This window comes from Cottoperca gobio, chromosome 7 (genome assembly GCF_900634415.1).
Source record: "Cottoperca gobio chromosome 7, fCotGob3.1, whole genome shotgun sequence".
Lineage (NCBI taxonomy): Eukaryota > Metazoa > Chordata > Actinopteri > Perciformes > Bovichtidae > Cottoperca > Cottoperca gobio.
This window is the reverse complement of record NC_041361.1, coordinates 4,549,822-4,567,890: the sequence shown is the minus strand read 5'-3', so window position 1 is coordinate 4,567,890 and position 18,069 is coordinate 4,549,822. Positions and strand designations below refer to the sequence as shown.

The window sequence follows — 18,069 nt, the reverse complement described above, 5'->3', positions numbered from 1 at the left end:
TTCAAGCTGTTGTTTCTCTATATTTACCATAGCAACAAACCATCAGTGTAACTCGAGTTCAGGCAGAAGAATGGCGCTCTGAGCTCAGCCGTGTGTTCACTTCCTCCTTACCATTGCTGAAGTGTCTCAGTGCTTGATCTGATCAGCTATTGTTTTGTCGTCGCCTTCTCAAATTTGTGGATAAAGAGGGCTCAAATGGAGAGTAAAATGGTGTGTTTGCCGTCCCTAAGGGGAGCGGCTCATCTCGCTCTATATTACTTCCACAGAGAGATTTTACGACCTTGGTAATGCAGCTCTCAGACCATCTCATGCAGCAGCTGATGAAGTGTTTGGAGGCGATTAAAGTCTGCCTCCTCCGATGCTGCTCGTAGCTGCTGAGTCAATGACCTTTACTGCAATCAGGTCACTGGGCTCAACAATCTTCCCTCCTTTACTTTAGTCTACTCTTATCTCACACCCCCCCCCCCCCCCCGCGTTTTCCTCTCCTCCCCTTTTTTCTCCCTTCCTCTCCTCTCCTCTTTTAGCCTCTACTTCCCTTAGTCTCCTCCTTTTTACTCCTCGCCATACCTTTCCTTATCATCCTCTCCTCTATTTTGCTATCCTCTCTCTTCTCCTCTTTCCACCTCCTCCTTTCCTCTCCCGTTTAATAAACAAAACAACAAGGACAAATCCAATCCAGTGATAAACAGTTCACCACGTCACACTAAACGACGACTCTTTTCATTTCAGTAATCGTCAAATCCAAGTTGTAACGTCTCACATTTTCCACTTCTTGTATAAGAGCTCAAAATAGAAACAAATGTTTTACAGTAGGCCCTTGACAAGCGTCTTGTTATCTTCCTGCATGTGTCATTTTACAATAAGTCCCTGCCTGGGCTGCGTTCGCTCAAAGGATCCTCTGACACAAATTTGCATGTTAAGCTGAACGTTTCTCACCAGGGACAATTAATCAGCACACAGCAATTAATGAGTCTGTGTCCCCTGGTGATTAATTATGTCTCATGTGTCCAATGTGGGGGAGATCCCAGCAACAGCTGTTTGTACATGTCAATGTTTTTATGGCGGTCCATATTTTTCTCAGGATATTAAACTTTCAAATGTGTTTTTTTTTTTTAAAGTTTGGTTTATTTGTTCTGTTTGCAGTTTACAATCAAATGCAACTAAAAAGTAATTGTGTCGGACAAGAAATAAAAAAAACAGCCTTGATGGAGAAGCTGCCTAACATGACAGAGGCATTGGCTGTGTGAAAGAAGAAGCAACATCGAACAGCACCAAGGATGCTGCTGAAATAATTCAGGGGATTTTCAAAGCTCAGGGATATTTTGTTTTGCCACTACAGAGAGAATTTCCATAACTTTCGCTTGGATTTCTGGGGCAGTTCTTGGGGATTGTGGATGGTTTGTGTCTATATAAAAATACTTTGTGGAAGGGACAAAGCTCACAGGGTTTCATTGTAATATCCGCTGCCGTTGAATCGCAAGTTGGCTTTAATTACTTCCGTGTAAATATAAGAAAACTGGTGTTCAAAACAGATTTCTTTGCCTTTTGGAAATGTGCTTTTCTTTTGGCAGGTCCAAAAAAAACATAAACACATGCATACGTTCACATACATATTCCAGACAACTGGCAGAAAAACATATTGACTTTAGTTTGTTGATGGTAAAGCTTTGTGTGAACATTGGTAAACAAACACAAGCGTTCACAGTCAGACAAGATGGAAGGAACATTTTTTTTACTTCATTGGTAATTATTATCAAGTTCTTGCTTCATTGTGCAGGGAAAAAGATAAATTCCTGCCTCAGACTGCCTGCAGTGAGATTCCCTCTTATTAAGTGAAATTGATTGCGTCATCATTCGTTTTATATATTATTTTTTTACTCGCTTACTAGATTTGAGTGTCTTTGCTGAAACGTTCACATGCCGCTTCACTGGGCCAGTGTGCACAGACAGCGGGCTTGATAGGGAGTCAGAGAGCAGATCTGAGCCCTCTGAAGATTAACACCATGGGATGGCTGCCTTCTGGCTTCTGCCTCCGATTACATTCACTCAAACCGAGAGCTGACCCTGGGTGTGCCTGTGTCACAGCCCCCGGCCCCCCCGAGCACCATATGTACGCGCCATCTCCTGTTATCATGCCTGTTACCATCTCCGCTTCTCACTCACATCACCAGAACATTGTTTTCACCTTTGTACATGCATGGCTCCACATTATTGTCTGTATAGATACCAGTATCAGGGTCCCACGTGTCAATATGGAGATAGAGATGATTAACCCATCTGACCAAGACCAATGGAGATTTGCAAACTTCTTTTTTCCCTTACAAGATACTTGAGCTGAAAGGTTCACATCACGACAGCCAAACTGTGTCAACTCTTCCGTTTGGCGTTATTTAATAGTGATTCGAAAGAAAAACATTTCTGTGAAGATAAGTTTAGTTTTAATATCGGCCCTATTGCCAGACAAGAAAATCAATATTAGATTTTTATTTCCAATGCCAACATTTAAAGTTGTACTCTGTAAGTCCTGATTGATTTGGCGACACTTGTGGTTACCGTGGTAGCAGCAAGCGAGTAGTTTTCCCACACAACAGCAGGACGCAGTAAAGTTGGTAACTTTGCTGAGGAGTTGGAGGTGTGCAGCCTCTTGCCTGCAAGAGCTAACTGTGGCTGCTTCACAAAAAAAAAAAAAAAAGCCAACCCGTGTTTCGCCAGTAAAATATGCCAATAAATTTGTGCTGGATTATATGCATATATGCATTCCTCGTTCTCCTGTGGATCCATCGTGCTTTGGTGGGCGATCTGATTCCAGCATAGGAATGGCAGACTCCGACACTACCAATAACAAAAACTACTATATAGAGAGATAATTACTATAAAAATTCCATAAATAGTATAAAAAACTAGGTTAAATCTCCTGAAAATCTTAAGAAATAAAATGAATTCCTAATAATTCTTGCTTGCTATATTTGCACACTGTGATTACAACATGGTTAAGGAAAGACTGGTTATAGTGAATACATATGGTTAAGGTTAGGAAGTTAAAAACTCTTAGTTAAGAAAAGATCATGTTTATGGTTGAATGAGTCAGATGTGCTACACACCCATCCACCACTCCAACCTCCACTTTCTACATAAAAAGGTCAGAGATACTACTTCCTGCATTGATACTGAACCATCATGATACAGAACATCCAATATCGACATAGCTCCAAGGAATACTGACCTGTTTACAATAGATATAGAAAATGTGAACAAATTATTGACTAAATACAGAAAACAGTCTCCTCAACGAGACATATGGCATTCAAAACATAACATCTGGACTGTGTGAGTTCCTCATGCCTTTGTGATTTAGTTTGTCAGAGTGTACAAAACATCTAGGTCTTCCTGTGCTTAAAAATGTTCACCTCTCTTTATTAGGTTTTTAATTTGAAAAAAAATCTCCTATTTGTCGAGGAGGGCACCGACCTTTAATATGTTAATGTGTCTCTACTGCGACAGCGGCAACTCGTGAGTCAGTATCCTACTCCCATTAAATTATTTACCGAAAAAAAAACTAAAACACTCGCACATAAAAATGCTGTTCGTGGAGGGTACACACGATGTTCAGCCGTCATGCCATGAGAGTGCAGGAAGCATCAAACTCAACTGAAAGGAAGCCTTTCGTCACTTCAATTTACCATTTACGTTAACTGTTAATGCACCGATTCAAGGTTGACGTGCACTTTCACTGACACATTCAAACGCTCATGTACACACACACACACACACACACACTTGAGTGGAGGATTTCAGGAAGGAATACTGTAGCCCTTTGTGAACTGCAGATTAAACTAAGCTCGAGTTGGAGACTGGGAAATCACACCACGGCTTGGCTTTGACTTAATCCTGCCTGTGCACAGTGTCAAGATCTTGCATAATAATAACGTAAAGTCCCTGCCATAGCTTGCGATAACAGAAAAGTTAGAAAACTGCTGTGATATCAGAACTTTCCGTTGTAGAGTGCAATATAAGCCAAACCATCAACAATATACGTAACTTGTGACAACCTCTTCTCCAAGAATGTACATGTACGTCAGAGCCTACTACTCATTTATTTATCCGAAACGTTTTTAGTGTAAGTGGAATATGTTCAATGACGCAAGTCATAGTTACAGGACTTTGATTTTAGAGACTTAAACATGACCTAAGTAAACACATAGTGTCTTCTAACAATATAATAATAATAATAATAATATTTAACCACAACCGTCATCTTTGCTCAACTTTAACCAAGTGGTTTGAGTTCCTAAACATCATAAAAAATGTGAATCATGCAGTTTAAATTATATGGCAAATATAATTAATCAGGTGATAATTTAATGGTGGGTTTGTCACTTTGCGTTGCCCCTTTCACATCCACCTAGTCATGTAATCCTTTGTAAATATGAAAATATTGATTTTTAGCAGCTTTAAAGACCATCAAATATTCGTTTACGCATTAAGTTGATAAAAAAAACGTAACTTAGGCGGCCTTTGGTTTTTCTTAGAACATATTCTATTTTGCCAATTAGTGCTATCCAAGTGTAATATCTCTGGGACTGGGTTGTTTGTGAACGCCGAATCATCGTTTTAGGAATATTAATCCATCTTTCATGCCGTTTGGCTTAAATGTGTCTTCAGTATTTGTTTTCTACGCGTTTCGCTGCCCCTGTGCGTCGTTTACTACTTTAGTAACTAACCATGTTTGGTCAGGAGAGACTGAAGCACACCCACTCAGCCCCTTCACCTTCAGGGCCAGAGAGAGTCAAGAACAGCATTCAACCTTGTGACATTACACACCTGTGTCCCCTCATCACACACACACACACACACACACACACACACTAGCTGGAAGGAGTGATCGGGCACTGTGTCATCCTCAGCGGTGAGGCAATTTGAAGCCTGTCTCCCTTTTTACGGATAGATGCAACACGTCCCAGAGGACTGCTAAACACAAACACTCTCATGATCACTCACCCTCACTATAACCTTGAAGCTAAATAGAACAGTTTGCCACATGACGCAAGGTGTGCTACTATATCTTTTCTTTATTAAGAGTTTTGGTCCTCTCTGCACCTGGGCTACCAGCCTTGATGCAGTTAGTGTATACACTTCACCACATATACACACACACACACACACTTCACCATATATAACAAGTTTTACCTTTGCCATCCCCAGACCTATACATAAAGAATTGTACATTCTGTCAGACTACAAGGGTGTTTCAATTTGTTTCATTCTTTGTTAATCCCCGAGGTATAAATCCCCCCAAACTAAGTTGGTACACTATCCAGTGCTCTCTGTTTTATCTTAGCGATTAGCATTGCAAGAGATTTGCATGACAATGTGGCCCCATCTTCACACTTAACAACGGCATTAGTACATATGACGTCTGCCTCCGTTTTTGTGCTTCAGTATGCCATCAATATATATTATTCATGGGGCATTCAGTCGTTGCCCAAAGTGGAGCTAGTTGTGTTTAAGTAGCACTCAAAGTCACATGAATAATTGCTTATACACAGTTACATGAGATCTTGTCATATTAGCATTGTACATTCATTACGTCATGCCTGTCTCCTCGTATTTTGTATACAGTCGAACACAATAAATATTTAACATACAAGATAGTTACTAGTAATCCACCACAGTGCTCAATAGATTGATTTGTTTCCAGTTCATTAACGTGGGCTAATGGACCTCAGTGCTGTGTGTTTTCACTGGATGTAGAGACGTGTGATGCAATAGAGAAACTTGTGTTGCTCTGCCACTGCGGCAGGATTAGCAACACAGGCGAAAACTGACTTCTGCAATTCCTCTGCTGTCTTGTGTGTGTGTGTGTGTGTGTGTGTACCTAAACCTCTCAGTCGCCATAGCAGGCTGTCTGTATTGCTTAGATTTCTTTAACGTGACTTGACCTCTGCTCTCGCTGTCATCCTTCTGCGTGGAGCGTCAGTGGATAAGCAGGTCACCCTGAGCTGTACATTCCTATCGTGCCAACTGTAAGACAGCAGGAACATCCTCCATCCTCACCCTGCTGAAGGTACACATCCTTGTTTGTGTTGTTATGGGCAGCGCGGCTTCATTGTTAACACCACTGTTGCATAATTCACAGCAGGAGGGAGGCAGCTGTTCCTGAAGACTGGCAGGTAATGGGGCAGCAAGATGCTCCTGAGCCTCACAAGAGGCTGGAGGGCAAATCCACTGCGACTCAGAGATCAAATGCATTTCCAGCATTTCCCAATGGAATCCTGTCTGGAAACATGACTGTAGGTCCTTGATAAAGACGCTGCCTTATACTTCCTCTTGTATGATATACATTTCAATAAGTATAGTTACAGGAGCTGGCTAATGACAGAACTGCTAGCCTCAGATTCACCATCCTGCATGGAGAGCATCTGTCCGTCATCACAAGGCAATCTCACTCTTTATTAATATGTTGGTGGTGCTGATGAATTTCATCTAGAGAATTGCAAGGACTTCCAAAGGTCACTGTTTGCACTCTTCTTCTTAATCTCTCCATCTAATCATCCTCTCTCCTACTTTAATTTGTATATCACACAGAAGCACATATACATTAAACACAGTCATGTTCTGTTGTTGATGCATTTAGTCTTTGTTGTGCAAGCTGAGAAATTGAAATTCAGCCCCGTTTTGACTGGTTGCATTTGAGAGATAAGTTTTGGTGGGTGGGTTACAACAAATATATATTATGTGTTAAAACATAATAGAAATATAATTTGGATTTCAATAGATAGATATATTTGATTTGCACTACAATCAATTGGACTGTCCTCACAAGAAGAGCGAGAGTCGTTCAAAAGGGTAAGGTCAAACAACATATATTGTTCTTTCATTTAGAGGGCTCGTCATTTACTGCAACATGTATGCATAATTCACAAGTCAATTAACAAATCAATGAATCAACAAGATTTGGAAACCTAGTTCAGTAGTATGATTAGTAGAATATATTCAAATAAGAAGGCGTTAAAACATTGTTGCCGTACTAAATCAATCTTTTTGGAGCTAAACTTCAGAGTGCAGGTGCGCTTATCTGTTTTTACCAAAACACCAGATAAACATTGGAATGTGTACACAGTGTAGTAGCTTCGACAAACCATTGTATTTGACTTGTATTACCTCATATTGATAATACGGAATGAAAGGTGGCATTTATGTCTTGCTGTCATGCTGCTGGGGATTACCGAGTGTACACACATGCTGTGTAAATAATTTTTTAAAAGATGGATTTTTTTTGTCTCCATCAAAAGGTAGCTCGTTAGCCCTGAAGGAAAAAAAAAAAACCCTTAGTAGTTCATTTCAATAATTTGTTATTGAAGACTAGACGGTCTGTGCTCAGCCTGCAGCAGATTTTTGAACGAACTGACCAAAAGTGGTTGTTGTTCCTGCAGTAATAAGATCGATGTGTGGTGGTTGTCGGGGCTGTGTTGATGTGAATGCTTAGTGTGCAATAGATTTGTCAAAATGTTTCAAAGGTTGGGAGGATTGAGATGGAAAGAGAAGAGAGAAAATAACTTTTTTTTTTCCTGAATGGTGGAGAGAGGAGTGTTTTCATGAGGCAATATGCTCTGTGGGAGCTGTGTGATTGTTTCTGCCTGATCCTCCTGCATACGCTTGGTCACTGCGCTGCGTAGAGTCTCATTAGTATGGGTGTCAGTGCCTCTCCTTCAGCTGAACCTGCCATGCCACTACTGTAGTAGAGCTGCTCGCCTGCCTGCCGCATTGTCCCTGGATGGCCGATGTGAAGCTGCCAGCTCGGTCTCCTCCCAAGGATTACTAAAATGTGGGCGAGCGTCAGAAGCTGAATGTCATGTTCCAAGCAAAAAGGAGATGTGCGTGTTGAACAGCACAGCAAAGCATGTTTTATATGGATGCATAAACAATAGGGAACATAAAAGAGGCCTTTGTCATTACCACCGCTAACAAATGCAAACATAAAGCCTGCGTTAGAATGAAGGGTGATGACTGAGGGGCTGTGAAAGCAATTTAAATGCATGCAACTGTAAGAATGTTCCTTTAGTCAAACTGATCAAATATACGAATCTAATGTATATTATAAATATACTGTATATAACGTCGCTGTAGGTGAAGTTTAAAATACCTGAAGAGCTAATCGCATTGTTTCAAATCCAGGTTGAGGGACCTTTGTCTCCCGTCTCTTTAGACTGTCAAATAAGGCAAAATGCCCAAAAAGTGATCCGTTAAAATGTCTTATTTTTGTAGCTATTGCTGATATGATCTTAGTTGGAAAAGGGTCAACTGACAGCCTAGCGTATTTGTTTGTTTACCCTAACAGTTTGGGCTGTCACAGGTGGTGACGTACAGTACTATCCGAGGACACAACTGACAGTGAGAAGCAAAATGACGTCATTTCAAAGAATCAATACCGGTCTTGGAACAAAACATGCGTTTGTGAGACAAGTGAAGCGGGAAAAGAGTGTGAAAAGGAGACCTCTGGAGTACACACACTTAAAAAAGAGAGAAGAAAAAGGCACACAAGAAAACCCAAAAGTTGGCAATCTCAGATCATCGTAAGGGAGCAAACCACATCACATGTTGGGAAGGGACCAGAACAAACTTGTCATACAGTAACATGAACCACTGGTGGATTATAGAAGCTGACCCACAGGATATTAAAGAAAGATGAAGGGGCCTTCCACCTACCTAATCTTTGGGATGCTGACTTTAAAAAAAAAAAAAAAACTGCCATGCAACACTGGACGTCCCTGTCCTGCCACTGTTAAAATATATGATGAACTGGTGGCTCATGTTGCACACCACATGTGAAGCTTCAAACTAAAGTGGTGAAGCCAGAACTGTGGCCCTGAGACCTCGATTCAGACTTGAACCACAGAAATGATGACTTGCACTCGATTTAACTTAAACCTACATTAATTGAAAAACACTTATTCCTTTCCGAGAGTTAGATAAGAAGATTGACAGCTTACCACTGTCTTGTCTGTTTGGTAAATATCAAGCTATAATCAGCAGCCTGTTAGGTTAGCGTAGCATAAAGACTGGACACAGCTAGCCTGGCTCTGTCCAAAGATAACAAAATCTTCCCATCGCCTCTTAAATTCACTTTGAACAGAGCCATAGCCTACTAGCTGCAGAGCGGCCGGGCCTTTAAAGCCGGCATTAAGTCTGAACTACATCTTTTTGCTTTATCATGAAACTGGCGGGCCCCCACAGTCTAGGTAAGTAAAAGGGAAACACTGTTCAGATGTTATTTAATACTCAGCATTCACAGACCTGAAAGATCTACAGTGGCTTGATTTGGACTTGTCCTAATGAACTCCAGACTTGATTTGGACAAAAAGAAAAGCTAAAAGACACACAATCTTAGTCTCATTGCACCAAACTATTTACGGAGCAGCTCTGTCATGATTTACTGTTAAACAGATGGACAAATAGGCTGCTTGGCTTTCATCAAGAAACTCATTGGGACCTCAAATTCAGCCTGACGGGCTCTCAAGCTCCTTATCCCAGTGTCCAAAGCATTAAAGTAAAGCGAGGTTTATCCTGGCAATGAATGGAAGGAAGGGATGATTGTATAAGCATGGAAAAGAGCGGAGTGGAGAGATGTTTATATATTCTTTCTCTGTGCACTCAGAGCCATTGTCCTTTGTCCCTCCTCGAGGCCAGAGGATAAACTCTCCTATCACTCCCTGCTGCTATGTCATCACTCCCGGCAGTCATTCAATCAGTGTGACAGTAAGATGAAACTGCACTGCCTTTGCAAAGTCACCTGATTATGCAATATTCTGTTTTTAGCCTTCACAGCGTCGGCTCATTTATTCATGAATCGTCATACTTCAAAACCGCCACACAACACAAGAAATCACAGATGAAACTTGTTATTATTAGAGTTTTTACTTGGAGGTTCATTGTTGTAATATTACGTAAATTGAGTAGACAATGCTTGGCTTTGTTGTGCTGAGTGGTTTGCCATTTTCCAACTAAATCTAACTTTTAAGACATCACATTTCCGTCGTCATGGTTTCTTAGACCCCCTCCCATCTGCTCCATGTAACGCACGCCACAGGAGGGAGAGTTTTTCCAGGCATGACTCTGAGACACTGACACCCGCCCGTTTTGTTCCTCATGTGCTCACAATAAGACATATTGACATGTTGCCTCAGTGTTTTTGATAATGCATTTGGTTCTGGTAGATAAGAGGCCCATACATCAAGCTCGACAGATCTGTCGCACAGCAGTCTCCACCTCATCACTTATATTCTCTCATACACCCTTTACAATCTATGGTACTCCCACACGTTCCTGTTTACCTACCTTTTATTTTTCCCTCTCTGTTGGCAGTTTTCTTTCCGAAATGTTCACGGTTCCTCCTCCGTGACACATGCCTGCCTGCCTGCCTGCCTGCCTGGTGTGAGTGTGGTTTGTATTATTCTTCCACCTTTTAGTATGAGTGACTTGTCCTTGGTGTATTTTGGTTTTGTTTGTTTCCCTTTCCACCTCTCTTGTCCTCTCTTCTCCTCACTACTCACCTGGCCATAATCAGCAATCAGAACACCTGCCCATCAATCAAGCCACCTTCACTACTTAAACCCTGCTCAAATGGCCAGTCTCTATGGGATCCTTGCTATACATGTAGAACTGGGTTGGTTGGTTTCCTACCTAATAGAAGACTAACCTTTCACCCACCTGCTTGTCCCAGAGTCTGCATTTGGGTCCAGCCTCAGTAACCCTGACATAAATACCCACTCTTCATTTTTTTTTTCTTCCTCTTAAGTGTTTCTCCTTGTCTCTGCCCTTGTTACAGTCTGTTCTTTCTTTTCAACGTTCTTGTCATCCTGGCACCGAGTCTGTTGCACTGAGACTCAGACTTTCTCCTCTCCTCCGTTCTTATTTCACTGAGGCTTTAATCAATGTAGTTTCTGAATAACAATAATGTGCAATGCTCCCCTCTTTCTCATCTTGCTGTTAGCAGCAGCCTGGACTAAATGGAAAGAGTAAACACCTGACGGAAAATGTATTTAAAAATTAGGGAGGCCTGGGTTTGAAATTAGCAGTGTTAGCGGCTCCTGAGAGTTAACAGGGCAGGACAGGCTCATTTGTCACAAGCTGAAAGCCTTAAAGGCAGAGTGGACTCGGACCAACAGGTGTATACCACCGAAGAAACGTCAGCTGAAGTAATGGTTGTGGTGGTATGGGGACCAGGTTGTGATTAATTTCTGTTGATACCTTTGAACGTCATATGTTGATTTTAAATCATACGGCCATTCCTGGTGCTGATGAAGATGAACACGGTGGTGAAATGCCCCTATCAATCTCTTACTTGAGCTAAACCTGTCACCCAAAAAGCAATCATAGCATAGCAACCTGTCAGGCTTTCAATTTCTCCACATGTTTAAGTGGTTTATATGGGGCTGTACTAGAGCATAGTCTGCATTTAAAGAGTTTAGGTTAGTGTCTATGTTTAGTCTTTCCAAAGCCAAAAACCCCAGAATAAAAGTGAGGAATGTTTTAATAAGTGTGTCTTTTCTGATGTAGGCAATTATTAGCATGTCTGATCATCTAACTAGCTTACCACCACAGTAATAATCTAGCCTTATTTCCAAGGACAAGCACACGACTAGCACATCCACTGTGTGGAAGTTTAGGCTGATGTTAGTAGTCCTGTCTGTCCTGCTCTTTTGGGGAATTTTAGACTCCAGAAACCCCAGCAAAGTTAGCGGAGACACACTGGTTAGTCTTCTTCCTAGAAGCATTTTGTCTTGAAACATTAAAAGTGAAAAAATACTCTTTCAAAAAAAAGCAAACAAGTATTTAAGCCAAGCAGACAGACACAAGTTGGAATAAAGTAACTGTTCATCTTACATTTTTTCTTACCATACTTATAACAGGACTTTCTTTCATTCCATGTCTTATACTGTACATGGACCATGCCAGAGATGATGTTTTCTTCCAACTCATCGAGCTAATGTTAGCTGAATGAGCCAGCTAGCTATAGCTGATAAAAACCGAACAGCGACAGATGTCATTCCAGCCAGTAAAATGGACAGTGACCTGCTTGAAATGAGAAGCATGCTTTAGTCTTCCTCTTTCTGAAATCCAGAACCAATCGTTAAAAAAATCACTACGAAATTTGAGTGGTAATTCTGACCCGTTGCTATTGTGAACTGCATGTGTGTAAAAATTGCTGTTGGGTCTCGACACCTTGATTTGTCTTTTAAGTCTTTTTATTATACTTAGGGGTTTAGAGCTGCACCTTAAAGAAAAACGCCCGTAGAAATCGATTCCCCAAAACTCATCAGTGTCACTTCTGGCCCAGGTTTGATTCATGGGACACCTCCTCTATCGATTGAGCTCGCTTTGTTCTGCGATCAAGGCCTCCCCCCCTGGCTCAGCATGTGGTCAGGATTAGCATTCAGCATTTCATTATCAAAGACTGTTCAGCACGCTGGCACCCAAAATGCTGATCTGTAGTTCTGAGTGATGTATCCTTGAACAAAGAAACTGTAACTTTTGCATTATTTATATGCTTGGTGTTTGGTATGCTAATAGTGAACATCATTTTTTTCCCCCCCATGACATATGGCTGCTCTCATCCAGACCATACCTGCTGACCGAGACCATCAGTGACAGTCAACCTTTCTTTTATTCCCAATAAATACAAGTTTTAATGAGTGCTTTTTAAATAAAGTATCTAGAAGTCACCTTGTTAGAAGTCTGTTTTGAAACTTAACTTCTGTTCAATTCAATTTGACAGAATAAATATTTATGGTGTTTCTCCCTACTTCATTAATTTGCCATCAGAAAAGCGTTAACTATGTAACTCTTATCAACACCCGCTAACAGATCACAGATAACACACAAATCCCTCTTATTTTGTAACCAGCAGCTTATCACTTAATGTATCATCCTCTGGTTCCAGCGAATCTGCTCATCAGCAGAAACCACTGGAGGATATACATGAATTTTAAGTTTGCCTCAGAAGTAAATCTGAATCATTACCCCCAAACTAACTAGCCAGCCAGCTAGCTGACGCACGTTGTGTTACTTGACATGATCAACTGGTAATGCTGATGTCAGGAATTATTCCTTCCGGCCAGATTGTGCAGTCATTGAATCACAAAGTACTGATTTTCTACTGTTTTCTCTAAAGCGCAAATGTTTATTTGTTTCAAACTGATTTAGGCAGTTTCTTAAATTATGCACACAATTTGAACCCAGTAAATGCATTATAAGTACTGTATGAAGAGATGTGCTCAGTAACATAAGCACATTTAACACAAATCTACTGCTATGCTTGATAACAAAATGCAGACTAACACAATTGAAGGTCCACATATCATTAGCTACAGTGCTGAATAGTTTATCTGAATATATACAGCCCCATTTATATTTTATTTTCTCTCAGCTCCAGACGTTATTCCTCTACAAAGCAGAAGACATGCAATAAAAAGACATTAATTAATAATCAAGTAGAAGCACATTAAGCCACTGGAAGTAAAACATTGGCCTGTTCTCTATATTCCATATGGGGTACACATGGCCGCAGCCCAAATGTGCAATAACTGCAGTGACAATAGCTGTCAGATTATCAGTTTAAGCCATTGCCAGTTTGAGTTTTTGGCACACAGCTATTTTCTATTCTTGATTATTGGTATTAGAGCAATAAAAGCGGTTTCTCGTTATTTTTCTTTTTGTATTCCGGATAATATCAAATCTCACTTTAAGCTCATGAAAGGCCAGTGGGGGCCCTGTGTGGTCTTAACGTCAGCCGACAATGCCAAATCCTACAAAAAAAGGATACACTTTTTGAATTACTTTATTATATCTCTTCTTTTGGGGCTTTCCTTTAAACGAAGGGACCTTAACAATCACCTAATCAAATCACTTTATTAATTTACCATAAAATATCTTTGAAACATCTACTTTGCTCCGTTTTGTACACCATGTACCGGGACATTAATACACATGTTTCTTGCTCACTGTTTATCCTCTCAGACAAGCCTCACCGGTATTACAGTAAACACACTTTCTCAGGCAGCATGATGTCTCAGCACAGGCTGAAGTCAAAAGAATATAATGTTTATAGATTGTTTTTAGTGAATTTTTTATATGAATACTGTACAGTCAATACAGTTTTTCAAAGACAAGACACAATATGAAATGTGAGTTGCTTTTATAAGCTCTACATTAAAACATAAGAACACTTTGGCTTTAAAACCTATTTTAAACTTGCATTAACAGATATATTTTACCACTTGGAGGCAGTGGAAACTAGCTAAATTATCTAAATTGATATGGAAAACTTATTAGCAAACTGTTGCTACACATCCAGCTGTTATGGAGCAACATTAAAATGTATTTGGAGTTGTGTTTCTGGCCACTCAATCAATGTGAGTCCAATATTAACTCTCCCTTTTAGCTCAGTTTGGGTCTCCACCAATTCCTGAGGGAAATATCTAGCTCTTTAGCTGCTAAATGCTCCACTATGATTCACCTTCTAGATCAGGGGTGTCAAACTCATTTTAGTTCAGGGGCCACATACAGCAAAATTTGATCTCAAGTGGGCCGGACCAGTAAAATCAGAGCATAATAACCTATAAATAATGACAACTCCAAATGTTCCCCTTCGTTTTAGTGCAAAAAAAAAGTACATTCTGAAAATGTTCAAATTTAATGAACTATCTTTTTACAAAACATTATGAAACTGAAATTTGAAGAAAAAAAGGCGCAATTTCAACAATATTGTGCCTCAGTTTATCATTTACACATGTGCATTACAATGTATCTACACAGGCACAAAACATTTTGTCACAGGTATCTGGAACAGTATTTTACTTCATTTAACAAATCTTTACACTTTGCAAAGTCAATCCCGCGACTGGACCCTCTGGCGGGCCGGTTTTGGCCCCCGGGCAGCATGTTTGACACCCCTGTTCTAGATGCTAACTTGGTTTATCTGATCTTTTTCACTGTAATCCAAAATAATTAGCTTAAAGAAGCTAAAATGTTCGTATAACAGAAGGAAATTGCACTGTTGGGTGATAATTCTCTGTGACTTGATTCCACAGTAATTTATTATTTATCTTATTATTTAAATATTTCATGAGTCAGCAGATTACAGTAAATTGATAATTTGATGAGAGCCTATGATGAAAGCTTCCCTACAATATTCGTAATACTGCCCGTAATGTGCAGATGATTTGAAATGATTACGACATCGGTCACTGTCCAATCAAGGATAAGGATATAACTCAGCAGTCCAGACAGCAATCCAGTGAGGGCAGCAACTACACATCAATTTAGCGATTAAGATTTCTCTCATGACGTATGTGAGCGCCACTGATGCAGTTGATCGTAGTTTTTGACAGTAGCTCTCGGGGTAAAAGGCTTGGTGATAAGCTGTGTTACCGGATGCTCCTCCTGTGTCAGTGTGTGTGTGTGTGTGTGTGTGTGTGTGTGTGTGTGTGTGTGTGTGTGTGTGTGTTTTGGTGCAGCTGACCTGACAGCAGCATGATGGCTGTGTGTGATGGAGTGCTCACAGCAGACTGACCAGAGTAATGAGAAGTGCATGGATGCAGCTGTACTCCAAGGCTTGGCTCACCTGAAATTGATACCCACTCACGCACCCACACTGCCACAACCTCGCCCTAATACAATAAACTTAAAGCGTTTTAGAGGACGCTCATATCACTTCATTTATCAAGCTTTTTTTTTACCACCTTGCCACAGTGAGGAAGATTTATGTGTGATGCTATCCAGGCTTTAATGGCATAAGCCCTTCTTCACTTTGTCTGTGTTATTGACCGATGTTTCTCAAAAGTTGTCGTGGAAAATTGACCAGTTTAAGAGGATTGCACCCCAAGGAGATGTATTCTCCTCTATTTATCATGTCTGTTACTGTGTCGAAGCTTGCATGTAGTTGCTGTGGTCGCGGTGGTTTAGACTTCAGGCTGGTCACTCAGGCTTGATCTCACTGTCAGATCAATAAGATGTTTGGAGCTGTCTCTTGGGTTTTGTCCTCTAGAAGCCCCTTGACAGACACTTGATCACGGGGGGGTTTGTCTTTATTACAAGGACAGATAGTGAGAGTGGTTAGTGTGGCAGGGTAACCAAGTGGTGGGAGGGTCCGTCCAGTATGTGGAGCCTCATAGTAGCTTGATGGAGCCAGCATGTGTTATCTGTCCTGTTGAAACAGACAGAAAACAGCCCTGCATTAAAACAAAAAACGTAGTTACTGAGGGTGTGTTGCTTCAGGTACTAGCAAAACATGAAATAAGTTTCCAGGATGTCCTGCTGGAGAAACAGAATAATATGTTTAAAGGTTTATCAGACACTGCACAGAGGTTTATAATACTATGAGACAGGATTTTACAACTCTGGAAAGTTATCACCTATTTCATCTTTCATCACGACGATCACAGTATAATTAATAGAAATAAAGCGTAAATGTCACAAAGTAATCTACCAGGAATTTGGCCAGGTTTAGGCCAATTATAATGTTTGTCAATTATAATGTTTGAGAATTATAATGTTCGTAAATTATAATGTTCGAGAATTTGAATGTTCGAGAATTTGAATATTCGAGAATTAGAATGTTTGAGAATTATAATGTTCGTAAATTATAATGTTCGAGAATTTCAAAGTTCGAGAATTTGAATATTCGAGAATTTGAATGTTCGTCAATTAGAATGTTCGAGAATTAGAATGTTCGAGAATTTGAATGTTCGAGAATTAGAATGTTCGTCAATTACAATTCTCGAGAATTTGAATGTTCGAGAATTAGAATGTTCGAGAATTAGAATGTTCGAGAATTAGAATGTTCGAGAATTAGAATGTTCGTCAATTAGAATTTTCGAGAATTAGAATGTTCGTCAATTAGAATGTTCATCAATTAGAATGTTCATCAATTAGAATGTTCATCAATTAGAATGTTCGAAAATTAGAATGTTCGAGAATTAGAATGTTCGTCAATTAGAATGTTCGTCAATTAGAATGTTCATCAATTAGAATGTTCGAGAATTAGAATGTTCGTCAATTAGAATGTTCGTCAATTAGAATGTTCATCAATTAGAATGTTCATCAATTAGAATGTTCATCAATTAGAATGTTCATCAATTAGAATGTTCGAGAATTAGAATGTTCGAGAATTAGAATGTTCGTCAATTAGAATTTTCGAGAATTAGAATGTTCGTCAATTAGAATGTTCGTCAATTAGAATGTTCATCAATTAGAATGTTCATCAATTAGAATGTTCGAGAATTAGAATGTTCGAGAATTAGAATGTTCGTCAATTAGAATTTTCGAGAATTAGAATGTTCGTCAATTAGAATGTTCGTCAATTAGAATGTTCATCAATTAGAATGTTCATCAATTAGAATGTTCGAGAATTAGAATGTTCGAGAATTAGAATGTTCGTCAATTAGAATGTTCGTCAATTAGAATGTTCATCAATTAGAATGTTCGTCAATTAGAATGTTCGAGAATTTGAATGTTCGAGAATTAGAATGTTCGTCAATTACAATTCTCGAGAATTTGAATGTTCGTCAATTAGAATGTTCAAGAATTTGAATGTTCGAGAATTTAAATGTTCGAGAATTTGAATGTTCGAGAATTTGAATGTTCGAGAATTTAAATGTTCGAGAATTAGAATGTTCGTCAATTAGAATGTTCGAGAATTACAATGTTCGTCAATTACAATGTTTGAGAATTAGAATGTTCGTCAATTAGAATGTTCGAGAATTAGAATGTTCGAGAATTAGAATGTTCGTCAATTAGAATGTTCGAGAATTACAATGTTCGAGAATTACAATGTTCGAGAATTAGAAAGTTTGTCAATCAATTTTTGCACCACGGACCGTTTTCATGTAAGACAATTTTTCTAGTTATAGTACTGGCCGAAAGAGGAACCTGTGCTACCTTTTTAACTGCGGCCTCTCCTAAAAGTTCACGGCAAATGTCCTTAGCAGCAGGCAGGATCAACTCTTCACCAATAGTAATGTGCTTCTTAGCTTTAACAATGTGGTTACCCACTAAGAGTGATGCTCTCAG

At 39.7% G+C, this 18,069-nt stretch overlaps 1 protein-coding gene across 6 annotated transcripts in view; it reads right to left on the bottom strand.

Moving 5' to 3' along the window:
• Nucleotides 1-10,503, bottom strand: part of pcbp2 (poly(rC) binding protein 2) — a 30,484-nt gene extending 19,981 nt beyond the window's left edge. For 5 of the 6 annotated variants that reach the window (XM_029436563.1, XM_029436562.1, XM_029436568.1 and 2 more), the window contains exon 1: nucleotides 10,336-10,502. The gene's annotated coding sequence lies outside the window, so the exon portion shown is untranslated. Of the gene's footprint in view, nucleotides 1-10,335 lie in introns of all 6 variants that reach the window. The other variant, XM_029436566.1, reaches the window with a different exon arrangement.
• Between the last annotated feature and the right edge of the window lie 7,566 nt (nucleotides 10,504-18,069).